This window comes from Taudactylus pleione, unplaced genomic scaffold (genome assembly GCF_031769625.1).
Source record: "Taudactylus pleione unplaced genomic scaffold, aTauple2 ptg000032l, whole genome shotgun sequence".
NCBI classification, from domain to species: Eukaryota; Metazoa; Chordata; class Amphibia; order Anura; family Myobatrachidae; genus Taudactylus; species Taudactylus pleione.
In genome coordinates, this window is record NW_028284434.1 from 34446659 (window position 1) to 34459897 (window position 13239).

General features: G+C 42.1%; 1 protein-coding gene across 4 annotated transcripts in view; it reads right to left on the reverse strand.

Annotated features, from left to right (window-relative positions):
- The window catches only part of IL21R (interleukin 21 receptor), a 203464-nt gene that overhangs the window by 42373 nt on the left and 147852 nt on the right, over window positions 1-13239 (reverse strand). For all 4 annotated transcript variants that reach the window (XM_088451873.1, XM_088451874.1, XM_088451875.1 and 1 more), the window contains one exon: window positions 4243-4312. The gene's annotated coding sequence lies outside the window, so the exon portion shown is untranslated. The remainder of the gene's footprint in view (window positions 1-4242; window positions 4313-13239) is intronic.

A 13239-nucleotide genomic window follows, 5' to 3' on the forward strand; every position in this document is an offset into this window, starting at 1 on the left:
GGCTGGAGGGTGCAATTCTAGGCACCCTACCAGTCATAGCCTTGCTGCAGCAGCTGACACACACCCCTCCTTGTGGCTTTGATTAGAAGTAATATCACACAATCTTGTCAGAGGTTTGGAACAATATTAGAGTTTGGGAATTAATAACCTTAACCAATGCTGCAAAATAAAAATTGTTGATAAAAAGAAAAACCCTTAACCAATGCTGTGCTCACAAATGCAATATCCCAAACAACAAAAAAGGCGTCTAAAATAATATAAAAATATTGTAATGGTGAATGGTAAATAGGTCTTTAGTTAGACGTTTTAATAAACAATACTCAACCTCCGTTCAGCGTCCCTGCTTATCTTTTTTTTTTTTTACGTACTCTTGGTCTAAGGCAGAGGTTCCCAAACTCAGGGCCTGATTCAGAGCCGGACGCTATTTGCGCTAGCTCGTTCAGAAAAAGGGGCCGGCTATTTAAATTGAGCGCTCGCTCTTTGCGGTCTGTTGACGCCTCTATGTCTGAGCGAGTGAACGAAACATGCGCTCGCTATTTTATAAAGACGCCCCCTGGCCGCTCGCATCCTACGTCATCTCCGCTATTTATTTGATTAATCGAGTACATCAAAAGGCATCTGAACTGCTCGCAGTGCTTGTGGCAGGTCTATCCTACCGCAATCATGTGAACAGTTCAGGCTACGAAACAACCAAGTGACGTGGTCGATGACGCTGCTTTGTTAATTATGCACACCCATAAAACGCCCGTTTTGACCGTTTGGCACGCCTGTGTTCGGATCACCACTCCCCGTTTTCAAGCACCTTCCCCTGTTACCACCCACAAACGCCTCATCCTGTCACTCAAATTAGCAGGCACTCGCTATTTTGCGAGCGCTCGATTTCCGATCGCACTGACTGGTTGGCGCATGCGCATTACGACCCATACGCATGCGCAGATGTGCGAACATCGCTTGGAGCGAACGATTGGCCGCTTACGAGCGGCTCTGAATCAGGCCCTCATTCCTCAAGGCACTCTAACAGTCCAGGTTTTAAGGATATCCCTGCTTGACCACAGGTGACTCAATTAGTACCTCAGTCAAGGTGATTTAACCACCTGTGCTCAACCATTTAACCACCTGTGCTGAAACCTGCACTGTTGGGGTGCCTTGAGGACCGTATTTGGGAACCTCTGGTCTAAGGATTAAAAAACATCCACATCTAAAATGAACCTGTATCATTAAATTGCTAATAAAACCTACATCTTATGAGTAATATAATTTGAAACTGCTACAAGGGATGTTTTGCTTTGCTTTTATGCAGTATTTTTCTTTTTGAGTTTCTACTCGCCTACATCTATTTTACCCCTGGAAAACCGCCAAACAAGACAAAATTGTGTAGTGTAAAAAAAATTATATTTTTATGGCTATGGGGCCTATTCATTAAACGTAAAAATTCAATGGAGATAATTAGCTTTAGAACTCTCATGGAGTTCTAGCTAATTATAGGTGGAATTCATCATTCCACCTCTCCATAAGTATCTATTCCGAAAAGCTGTCATTTTTGCGATGACAGCTTTTCGGGAAATAGATACTTTTCCCTGCCTACACTACCTTATCGCATCTGGAAACAGTGCTGCGCATGCGCTCTTACATCTGTAAAACCAGCGCATGCGCAGCACTGCCGACAGATGCGTTAAGTTTCGTATCTCCCCCCCCCACCCCCCTCCGCTCACCTCCCTCCCCCCCGACTTACCTGTCCGCGCAGCAGCCTCCGGCTCCGTCCTGCTGGTCTGTCATGTGGTTTCCCAGCAGACCACATGACAGATTAGAAAAAAAAGATTTTTTTTTTTTCTTTTTCTAAACTTTCTTGTGCTCTGCTGGGGAGCACACATGACAGACCAGCCTCCGGAGCCTGAGGACGGAGCAGAGCGCCGGAGGGACTCGTCGGGGGACCTGCACACGCCGATACAGGTAAGTGGATTCAGCTATTCGCCACCTCACAGTGGCGAATAGTAACTGCATCAAATTCCGAAAATTGATAATTTTCGGATTTGATGAATACCACAATTTCAACATCCCCATACTAATGTATGGGGAGTGTGGAAATTAACGCAGGGGAACTTAGCAAGGAGATATCTGTGATATCTCCTGTGTTAAGTCTGTTCATGAATACCAAAATAACGTTATTTAAGGAAAATGTCCTTAAAAACGTTATTTTAGTGTTGATGAATAGGCCCCTATATGTTGTTCTTGGTGCTTTCTCTGCTTTAAAAACATACGAAAATTGTATTCAAAATCAATTATGTGGGCAGGCGGTGAGGTGCACAAATGTGTTGCACTGAATATATCAACTTGTAGGACATACTGTATAGTTGAAGAATTGCTAGAGAGTCAAACAGTGATGACCAGTAAGTTAGAACATACACAGCCAAATAACCCAGAATATATAAACATAAAAAAATATTCACTTTTTAGACGCTGACTCATAACACAACTACAACTGCTCTGCAAAACTACAGCTTACGAGTAGCACACTATCAATCTAGTCAAATTACCGCACTCCATTTATTTAACATATAAAGATTTAGATTTCATATTTTTACTTTAATACTAAACAAAAGTAAGCCATGGGTCATACTGCGCAGGCGTTAATGCACCCTTGTGAGGATACCAATACACTAGGCAAGGGAGTATATTTACTAAAGTGAGAGTTTTTAGAAGTGGAGATGTTGCCCATAGCAACCAATCAGATTCTAGCTATTATCTTCTAGAATCTAGAAGGTGCTAGTTAAATGTTAAGTAGAGTCTGATTGGTTGCTATGGGCAACATCTCCATTTCTAAAAACTCTCACTCTAGTAAGTATACCCCAAGGAGTTAATGCACCCTTGTGGGGATACCAATACACAAGGCAAGGCTATCAGTTTATCACAGTTATCGAGGTTGGACATTTCAAGCAGTTATTGGAGGTTCTTATTTTAAGCAAAATGGCTCCATACGTGTGTGCATAGTGTGATTAGTCCCTGCGACCACCCATTCTATATTAAATATTGATAAAATTAAAAAGGACCAAACGTGCAATAGACAATACACTAACTAATACAATTCTACTTTATTAAAGTAGTATTGTGTTTTTAAATAGATCAAACTCCCTCCAAACAACTGGCAGAAAGGTCTCCTTGTCCAGGGCCCAGCAGTTCCTGAGAAACTCACCCCTCTGTCATCAATAAATGTCATTCTCCAGGGTTTGATACCTGGAAAACTTTGATGAAGTAACCATTTAATGCAAATGTGTCAATAAAGCTGAATGAATAATGAAAAAAATAAAAAAAAAATTGGCTTGCGATCTTCTCTAATTATTTTCTCACATTGACAAATGAACTTAAGACCCCCATACAGTACATCAGCAATCTGAAAACCACAATTGAACAATTTGAAGATTTGTTGCCCGACCTTAGGATTTCCCAATCTAGCAATCTGCGCAGATCGATTGCAGCAAACACAGATCTACCAATCTTGAAAGGCCCATCATTTTACTAGTAATGGTCTGCAAATCTGCTGATCATGTCCATACACAAGCAATCTACAGCACCAATCATCAGTGAAATCCAACATGTTGGACTATCTGATTTAACAATTCCAATCACTTTTTGGTTGCAATCTGCGATCTGTGAAGCCCATACATTGCAGATTTTTATACACAATCGATTGCAAATTGCAGAATTGCCACAATCGATTGCTGATGTATGGGGCCTTTACCCACAGAGAAAGAGCTTTATAAACCCCCAGTGTATGGTTTGCACTGTGATACTCTGTGATTGGCTAGTATGGATGGACATACATAAATATTTGAAGGGATCATTTTCTCAATTCATAAGCAAATGATCAGAGAATGCTAATTTGTATGCAAAACAAAAATAACCCAAACATTAACCCATGCATCAGGACCCTTATTTCCCTGTATACTTGAACTATATATGCATGAACTATTTATTGTGAAGCTTAAGAGGGCAAATGGAGGCAGAAAGAAAATTGTGTCCCTATTCATTTAAAACATATTATGATGTTCCTGTATTTTTTATCAGAAACAAAAACTATATAAAATATTCTTTCAGCAAAATGAAACAGGACAGAGGCTGTGACAGTAAACCTCTTATCATTAGTGACTATGAAAGTCCTGTATGCAAATGAATAGACAAAATTCCTAACCCAGAACAACGTGTATAAAAGGGAGGCTGGACAGTGGTTTCCAATAAATAAATTACCTGACTTTAATTTCCCATCATGTGTATAGGAGATAATTCCTTCAGGAAGGGTCACAGGATGCAGCAGTGACTGTGGAAACACAAAGGCAAGTTGAACATAGAGCAGTCAGCTGTAGGTAGATCTGTAGCTGAACAAGTACACAAGCACATATTTCACAAATGTCACTACTGTGATACACAAGGATGTGGTGGGGGGGTGGGAGTGATGATATTATTGTACCCACATAAATTACCTTTGTAGGAGTCTGAGAAGAATGTGGGTGAAAAAAAAAGTACGTATCTGCAAAGGTTGTATGTAGACAGATTAGTCAAAAAGGCTGAACATTCGCAGTAAAGACCATTCAGTCTGATCTACTCAGCCCTTAGATAAACATCTGCTGCAATTAAAAACTATTTGAGTTATATGGATCCTGATATGTAACAAATGTTGACAACTATATAAATGTTTTGATGTCATACGTACAATCACGACAGGTTTTTTTTTATAAATCTTTTTATTGATTTTCAATAAAGAAAAACAAAACAATTCATAATTACGACAGCTTTAAAGGGAAACTTCATGCTCCTGGATCAAAAGAAATACTTATTTTTAACCCCTTCGCGGCTAATGCTGCCCATCCACCAGGCGATTAAATTGAGCGATTGAAAGATAATGATATCGTTATCATTCATTGTTTGCAAATCGTTCACTACAATGTCTAAAATGACCAGCGATGTGCGCTCCTGCTGGACGTTTAGACGTGTATCATCGGGCAAACATGCTGGCCAACCTGACGATAACATCAGGTTGAGCATGTTTGCAGATGATTATGTATCATTAAATACTACACTGCCTACACTGAGCGACTGCTCTTCAGTGCAGGCTCATCACAGACTGACAAACAACTGCACAATTACAATGTCATAATCGTGCAGTCTTTTGCCTGTCTTCTAGTGGATGGGCAGCTTAAGACTTCTCTTGCCCCTGCTCTGTCTATTTTTGCACTTTCAGGAAAAATACATTTCGTTTGCTTAGGCCTCATGAAATGGCAAATGAAATCTACCCCAAAATGGTCAAAAAAGCAAATATTTTAAATTATAAGAATGATGCCGGTTACTATGACATCACTTTGGACTCATTCCAGATAGAAATAGGATAAAACAAAAGTGTATGAAGACACAGTGGTTAGCATTGCTACCTCACAACACTAAGACCACAGGTTCAAATTTGATCAGAGCCCTATCTGTGTGGATTTTGTGTGATTTCCGGGCATGTGTAGGTGTGCCCGGGGTTTCCTCTAACACACAGGTTCTCAAACTCGGGGCCTCATTCAGACCCGCTCGCAAGCGCTTGAGCGCTCGCGAGCGGGTTGATGGTGTGCTCTGCGCACGCGCAGTGTCCGCACTGGCGTGCGCAAGTCCCGGAGCGAGAGAGAAAATCTCTTGTCCCGTGGCTCACTACAAAAGGGTCGGCTGTCGATGTTGATCGACAGTTCGTCCCGTTTTGTAGGCGTGGTGGGGGGTAGCTTCACAAATGGAGGCGTTCCCAAGCGAACGCCTGCCGTTTGTGGGCGGCCTCGCTGACATCACCAGTGATGTCAGTAAGAGAGCTTCCGGCTCTATTAGAGCAAGAAGCTCTCTTAGGCTTGCGGCCACGAGACCCTACCACAAGGGTCTCGTCGCAAGCCCGATGGTCTTGACCATCGCGACCATCATCCTGGCCGTTGGTGATGATTATGTTTTAAACTAACTGTGAATTTAAAAGATAATTTAAAGACATTCATCATGCCTCCAAAACAAAATTATCACTTCCGAAAAGCTGCTCTTGTTGCAGAGTCCGCTTTCGCAAAAGTGATACTTTTCCCCATGCAGCTGAGGTATCCACAAGGATTTCCTCACTGCTGCAAGGCTCTCTCCCCCTCTGGCTCACCTCCACCCCCGCAGGTGCTCGATGCCCCCCAGCAGGTGCCCAATGCCCCCCCGCGCGGGAGTTCGATGCCAGCCTGCCCTGTGGGTGTCTGGTGCTCCCCTCCCCCGCTGCTTCCCCTCTCACCTTTTCCGTCGCGTCTGTGTCTTCGGCCAGTGAGTGTGGCCAAATGTCTGCAGTGCCCAGGAGTGAGAGCTCCCGGGCTCGGCAGTGCAGACACAGCAGGGAGGGATTTTAAGATTCGTCTGCTGTGGCTGCAATGTGAATCTTCACAGGCTGCCGTGTAAACAGCAGCCTGTGAAGGTTACCGGGGGCTGATCGCCATCTCAGAATGGTGTTCAGTAAAACCATCAAATTTGGAAAAAAAATGCTTTTTCGGAACTTGATGAATAGCCCTGACACTTATTTTTCACAAGAGTATGTGAAAATGTTAATTTTCACATGCTTTTGTGAAAAATAAGTGATGATGAATAGGCCCCTTATGCTGGGCATACACTATACAATTATCTGTCAGATATCTCCAATTTGGCTGGTTGGAATGAAAGCCTGATAATGTATGGGAGCAAGTGACAATCGACCATTTGCTCACAAGCACTGGAAAACAGACAAAAATGGTCGTTCAGACAAATTGGTTAAAACACATGAATTTAACCAATTTGAACAATTGTTTTTTGTCCGTTTTCCAGTGTTTAAAACCATATGATCAACTGTCATTTGCTCCCATACATTACCAGGTTTTCATTCCAACCAGCCAGATTGTACAGACAATTGTATAGTGCATGCCCAGCTTTAGTCTCATATGTTTCAGCAAGTGCTAGAAGAAGGAGAGGACATCTATCGTCTATTCTACGGTCAAGTAATAATTTAGACATGGGGGGAGATTATCAAACCTTATAAAGAGAGCAAATAGAGATGTGCTCATAGCAACCAATCAGGTCTTAGCTATCATTTATCTAGTACATTCTATAAACTGATTGTTACAAGCCGATTTTGTTGCTATGGGCAACTTCTCCAGTTATCCTCTTTAGAAGGTTTGATATATTTCCCCCATAGTATTTTATAAACTATATTTGTACTTATAATCCTAATTGTAATATAGAACTATGGACAATGACACACAGTTTCTGTTGTGCTGACAGACAGCCCTTTCTCACACCCACACACACACGTATGTTACACATGCCTCCCCTGACATAAAGGAAGATGTACTGAGAGCAGCTGATATGTCCAATGGAAATAACAGACCTATTTTTATACAAACAGAAGCGACTGTTCCTGTTCCTGTAAAAATCAACAATCATACAGAAAATAACCTGTTTTCTACAGCAGTGTACATGGATGTCAGACTGATACATAATCATACTTGCAAACTCTCCCTGATTGTCAGGGAGACTCCCTGAAACAGTAGCAATCTCCCTATAGGCTCTATTTATTAACATTATTTTTACTAAAATAAAGTGAAAAAGGTTTACCTTATTTTAGTATCACCTAAAGTTACTAAAGGGCAACTGGAGTAGATTTCGTAAAATTCTACTCCAAGCCCTAATTATCACTTATTTTTAGTAATCAGATCGCATTTCCCATAATTGTAATGGGAAATGTGATCTGGCCAAAGTTACTAAAAATAAATTGTGAAAAAATATTGGGGAAAGCCCTGTGATAATAACGCCATCTGGAGGTGGCGTTATCCAGGGTCTTCCCCGGTTACCGGACTCCTGCTCTGCTCTAAAAGGCAGAGCAGAGCCCGGAGCCGGCCCCAGTGATCAGCTGTGTGGTCTAAATAGACCACACGCTGACACACTGTAAAAAAAAAGAAAAAAAAAATAGTAAAAAATAAAACTTACCAGAGTCCAGGGACCGGGGCTCCGGTGATGTCCTCCCTCCGGTCAGCTGGTCTCCCATCCTGCACTATGACCCGGTCATCAGCTGACCGAGTCCCAGTGCAGGATGGGATGTCAGGTGACCGGAGCCACGGAGGACATAAGTATAATTAAGGGAGGGGGGGCGCAGGGGGGGAGGAAGGGTCGCAATCGCAGGGGCGGGGCTTAGTGGCAGCTGGCGCATGCGTGGGCACTTGTCACGGTATTTTGTGAAAATACTGTGATAAGTGTGTGGAGGGGATTCGCAGGGACAGAGCTTTATCGAAAGCTCTGTCCCTGCAAGGGATTTTTAGTAAATCCCTGTGATATTGGTTGAATTCGCAATGCGAATTCAGTCAGTAATATCACACTACAATCTGCATTCAAAATGCGGATTGTAGTAAATAGAGCCTTAACTCCCTGAAGAGCCTAGTAATCTCCCTGATTGTACCTTACTCCCATTATGAAGCTGTTATATATAAAAATAAACAGATATATTTATATTCAAATGGGATCATTTCCCTGCACAACGATCCATATGACTATATGCATTTTCTGTAATGTATCAGTGTGTTTTCATAAAAAAAAATAGACCTTACTAACTGCTTTTGGGCTCCTTTATATTTGGATGTAAGTCAGGTTTATGACACGCCCCTCAGATGTAGCAGTACACGCCCACTTTACCACCGAACTCATAGCTACTGCTTTCACAATCTCCCTGAAATGCTTTTTCAAAAGTAGGCAAGTATGTACATAACACAGATGGACTCATTTTTACTTCCTGGCACTAAAAACAATCTGCTGCACTAAATGGGGCTGTTTACAGGAAGACAGCACAGACCAATGCACAAACAGTATATTGTGCTGTCCTGGCTTGCCTTAACACAGCCATTGGTTGAGACAAGATGATGGCTGTGTGGTGGCACATAGGATTTCTTATGATAATTAGCAGATCAAGGTCCTCCTTATGCATGTTGACCTTTGGACAGTATGGTTGTGTAGTAGTCAGGATTATTGACTCACAGTCCTGAGTTCAATCCCTGACCAAGGCACTATATGTGTGGAGTTTGTATTTTCTCCCCATATTTGTATGGGTTTCCTCTGGGGGCTGCCAAAAGTTTCCTCCCACACTCCAAAAACATACTGATAGGTTAATTGGCTTCTGACAAAAAATATCTCTAGTGTGTATGTGTGTCCTTGATGAGAATGACTTCAATAATCTCTGTAAAGCACCGCGGAATACGTGTGCACTATAGAAATGACTGTTAGTTAATAAATAAATGAATGACACTATGGGCCCTATTTACTACAATCCGCATTTAAAATGCGGTTATAGTGTGATATTTTGGACTAAAGTCGCATTGCTGGGACAGAGCTTGCAATAAAGCGCTGTTCCTGCGAATCCACTCTACAAACTTCTCCCTGTATTTTTTCCGAAAGATATTTATCACCCGCCGAGGGGTGACACCAAGGTGCAGACTCCCCCTCACTGACAGAAGCCGGGTGCTGCACTGTAGCATTAAGTGCAGCACTCAGCTCCTAACACTGAGGGATCCGGCCGGCACTCCACACAAGGACCTCCTGCATCCCTCCTTCCCCCCCAAGTAATAGGCCTGGTGGTTCGGGCTGAGAGACCATGCCCCTTCCTGTAAGGCCACGTCCCATTCATGCATGGTCACACCCCTATTCGGCTACGCCGCGTGCACAGCGTCCCTCCCTGCACCGAGTGACACAGCGGGGAGGGACGCTACTGCCTCCTGCCCTTCAGCTGTTCTATGCAACAGCTGACCAGAGTCACAGTGCTGGAGCCAGAAGACCAGCTGATCGGAGCCCCAGAGGACCTCACTGGAGCACCGATCACCGGTCCCTGGATGCGGGTAACTTTTTTGTTTTTAACTTTTTTTAATTTTTTTTTACAGTGATCAGCTTATGGTCTATTTAGACCACACAGCTGATTACTGGGGCCCGGCTCCCGGCTCTGCCTGTTCGAACAGAGCACGAGTCGCGGTACCGGGGGAAACCCTGGATAATGCATCTCCAGGTGGAGTTATTATCACAAGGCTTCAACCCGTATTTTCTCACAATTTATTTTAAGTAAATCTGGCCAGATCACATTTCCCATTACAATTATGGGAAATGCGATCTGCTTACTAAAAATGTGATAATTAGGGTTTTGAGTAGAATTTTATGACTTCTACTCCAAATGCCCTTTAGTAAATTTATGTGATACTAAAATAATGTAAAAAGGGTGTGAAAACACACTTTTTCACTTTATTTTAGTAAATATAATGTTCATAAATAGGCCCCTTAATATTGTAGTTTTCTCCTAATGGATGTTTGATGTACTGTTTTATATGAAGCCCAACAAAGCTATGTTTACTGCTTGCTTGATCATATCGTATACCTGCATGGGGCCCAGAGAAATAATGGCATTAATAGAGTTTCACCTTAACCTATCCTACCAAAGCGTTTTGTCGATAGGGTCTACAATGGATAAACAATATGCAAATGTAAGCAGGGGATTTTAACAACTTTGGGGTAATGGCAAAAGCCAAACATCTCTCCGTAAGCCCCATCTCCAGCCTTTACTGCTCATTTTAGTATCTTATATAATGAAACTGATGTAGGTTGCTTACCAGCACATAATTGCATGGGGATCCGTATGTAATGCCGGCAGTCGGGATGCCTTCTGTCAAAATACAGACAGCAGCATCCTGATGATTGGTATCAGGGCCGTAACTAGGGTGGTGCGACCTGTGCCATGGCACAGGGCACCGCAGGGCAGGGGGCACTGTTTGGGCCTGTCAATTTTCCTGTTTATGATCATTCTCATTTGTAGCTTCCTCTTCTTTTATCCCCAGAATATCCTTTTGCTGTTCTTACAGGCATCCCTACATGGTCCTCTAATAATCCACAACACAACAAACATCATGTGTCCCAAAATTACTCCACACAAATACAATGCTGTAATCTAAAATTACTTTATACAGTACAGTAAATAATGGATGGTTTTATATATATATATATATATATATATATATATATATATAGTCGGGGTAAGGGGTACCTCTCATGGGGTAGATGGACACCTCCTTACACACAGCAGCCAGGAAACAGCACACCAGTCCAGGGTTTTCATGCAAGCTGGTCGGAACCAGTTTTATTGTGCAATATAAACAACAAAATAAACAAAACATAAAAATAAACCCTAGCCCGTCTGGGCATTAACTAGACAGGTTATTCCCTCTCTACAAGTGGCAGGGACTACTGCCTTACCACAAACACAAACACAGCACTTTTAAATATCAGTGTCTCTGAACAAACCTCAGTATCTATTTTCTGTTCTCCCCAGGGTATGTGAGACACCAAAACCTAACACAGCTTATCTGAGCCACTTCCAGGTGCAACTACTAATCAGCCTGCTCTTAGACTGAAAGGCCCAACACCTGGAATGGCCTGTGGATGGAGCCCTCCCTCTCTTCTCACATCCACACCCCCAGGACCCATTATCCGGCTTTTACCAAAAGCCGACACTGCTGGTCTGTTTGGCATAACAGACATTTCCTGGGGTTTTTTAAAACACATATGAAAGGAATCTGGGACACACATATATGCCATCCCAGACTTCTCCAGTGCTTCTATCACAATATATACACACACACACACACATATATATATATTATTTTAAATTTTTTTCCAAGCAGCAGTCAATCAAGCTTTGCCTGGGGTGACAACCCATTGGTTCTTTATGAGCACCAAATCCATATCCAAATAGTTGCAAAAAAGCCGAGTTCTCTCACCAGGGCTTCTCATTATAGTGTAAAAACACCTACTTTATTCGTCACAACATTGGTGCAATAATCAAGAAGATCGATGTTTCGACTGCAGGAACGCAGTCTTTTTCAAGACACCACCAGTGAATAGGACAGAATACACAACTCACTCACTCCCAGAACCCCCTGATATACCCCTAACAATCATCCAATAAGCTAACTCCTCCCAGGGTTGTCATCCGAAAACTGGAAATTACAAACCCATCACTGAAAACTCAATACTATTAGTACCTTAACAGATGCCAGTCATAACTCACACTGGACACTGCACAGTAATGCACTAGCGCCCAGTGTAATCGCAGATATCAGGGATCAAGTCGCTCCGTCGCGCACGTCCGAACTTCTGGTATGCGTTCCACGCAACTGGAAGTCACGCGGCCTGCGTTCCAATGATACTCAGCTGTGTGACACTTCCGGTTATGCACAGTACTGTGCCCGGGCAACACAGAGGAGCATCTAAGTTTCTACCTCTTGTCAACACACAGCATATAATACCTAGCAGCAATAGAGAATCATATTATGACTCTAGATGAAACAATGATACTACATACAGGGTATATCAGCCAGCTCTAAGGGCTAGAGCTGTACTAAAATCTTATAAACACAAAAATAGTGACTACCACCACTATAAAAAACATACATTTAACCTGAGCTTCCAATAAAAAATATAATTATAACAAAATGATGACAAAATTAAAAAAAATATCACTATTTCTAGAAAGAGGCCTGGAGAACAGGCAATGGGGGAAAGTAACAGTATTAGATAGTATTAGAAAAGCAACGATTTTTCATTAAGTTGCAAATCGCCATATGTGACAGGGGCAAAATTGTAGAAAAAAATTATAGAAAACCGCATGTTGCCACCTCGATTCTTTCAGTGTTCTCAATTCAAGTTGCCACCAAACAAATAATAATTGAAAAATATAGGTGCCTCTGATCTACCTGGCATGTTCTGCTGAAGCAAAAAAAAGAAATGTGTGCACTCCCCCCTCTATAATAGTGCAGTCCTCTATGGGTGGGTGAATGAACATGCGCCCCTGCCTTTTCCTAGACCTAATTGGCATAATGTTGAATAGCAATGGACCATTCCTGGTATCCATGAGCTGTGGTGGTACCATGGTAATAATAATAAATACAATTTACTAATATTGCCATAATAAAATTGCCTAAAAAAGTTATTGAGTATCTCATTTAAATAATGAAATATCGGCACCTTAGCGACAATAAAGTGTGCTTCCTTATCCTTATAATAGTATACTAGTGTTCCCAATGGAAAAAACAGGGGCTTTTTCATATCTTCAAGGTAGGCACAGACTATCACTATCGCCTGAATTCCTGATTGGCTGTGTCTTAAATTGGAGATAAGTTAGAGCCACTGATTGGCTATCTGTCTCTTAAC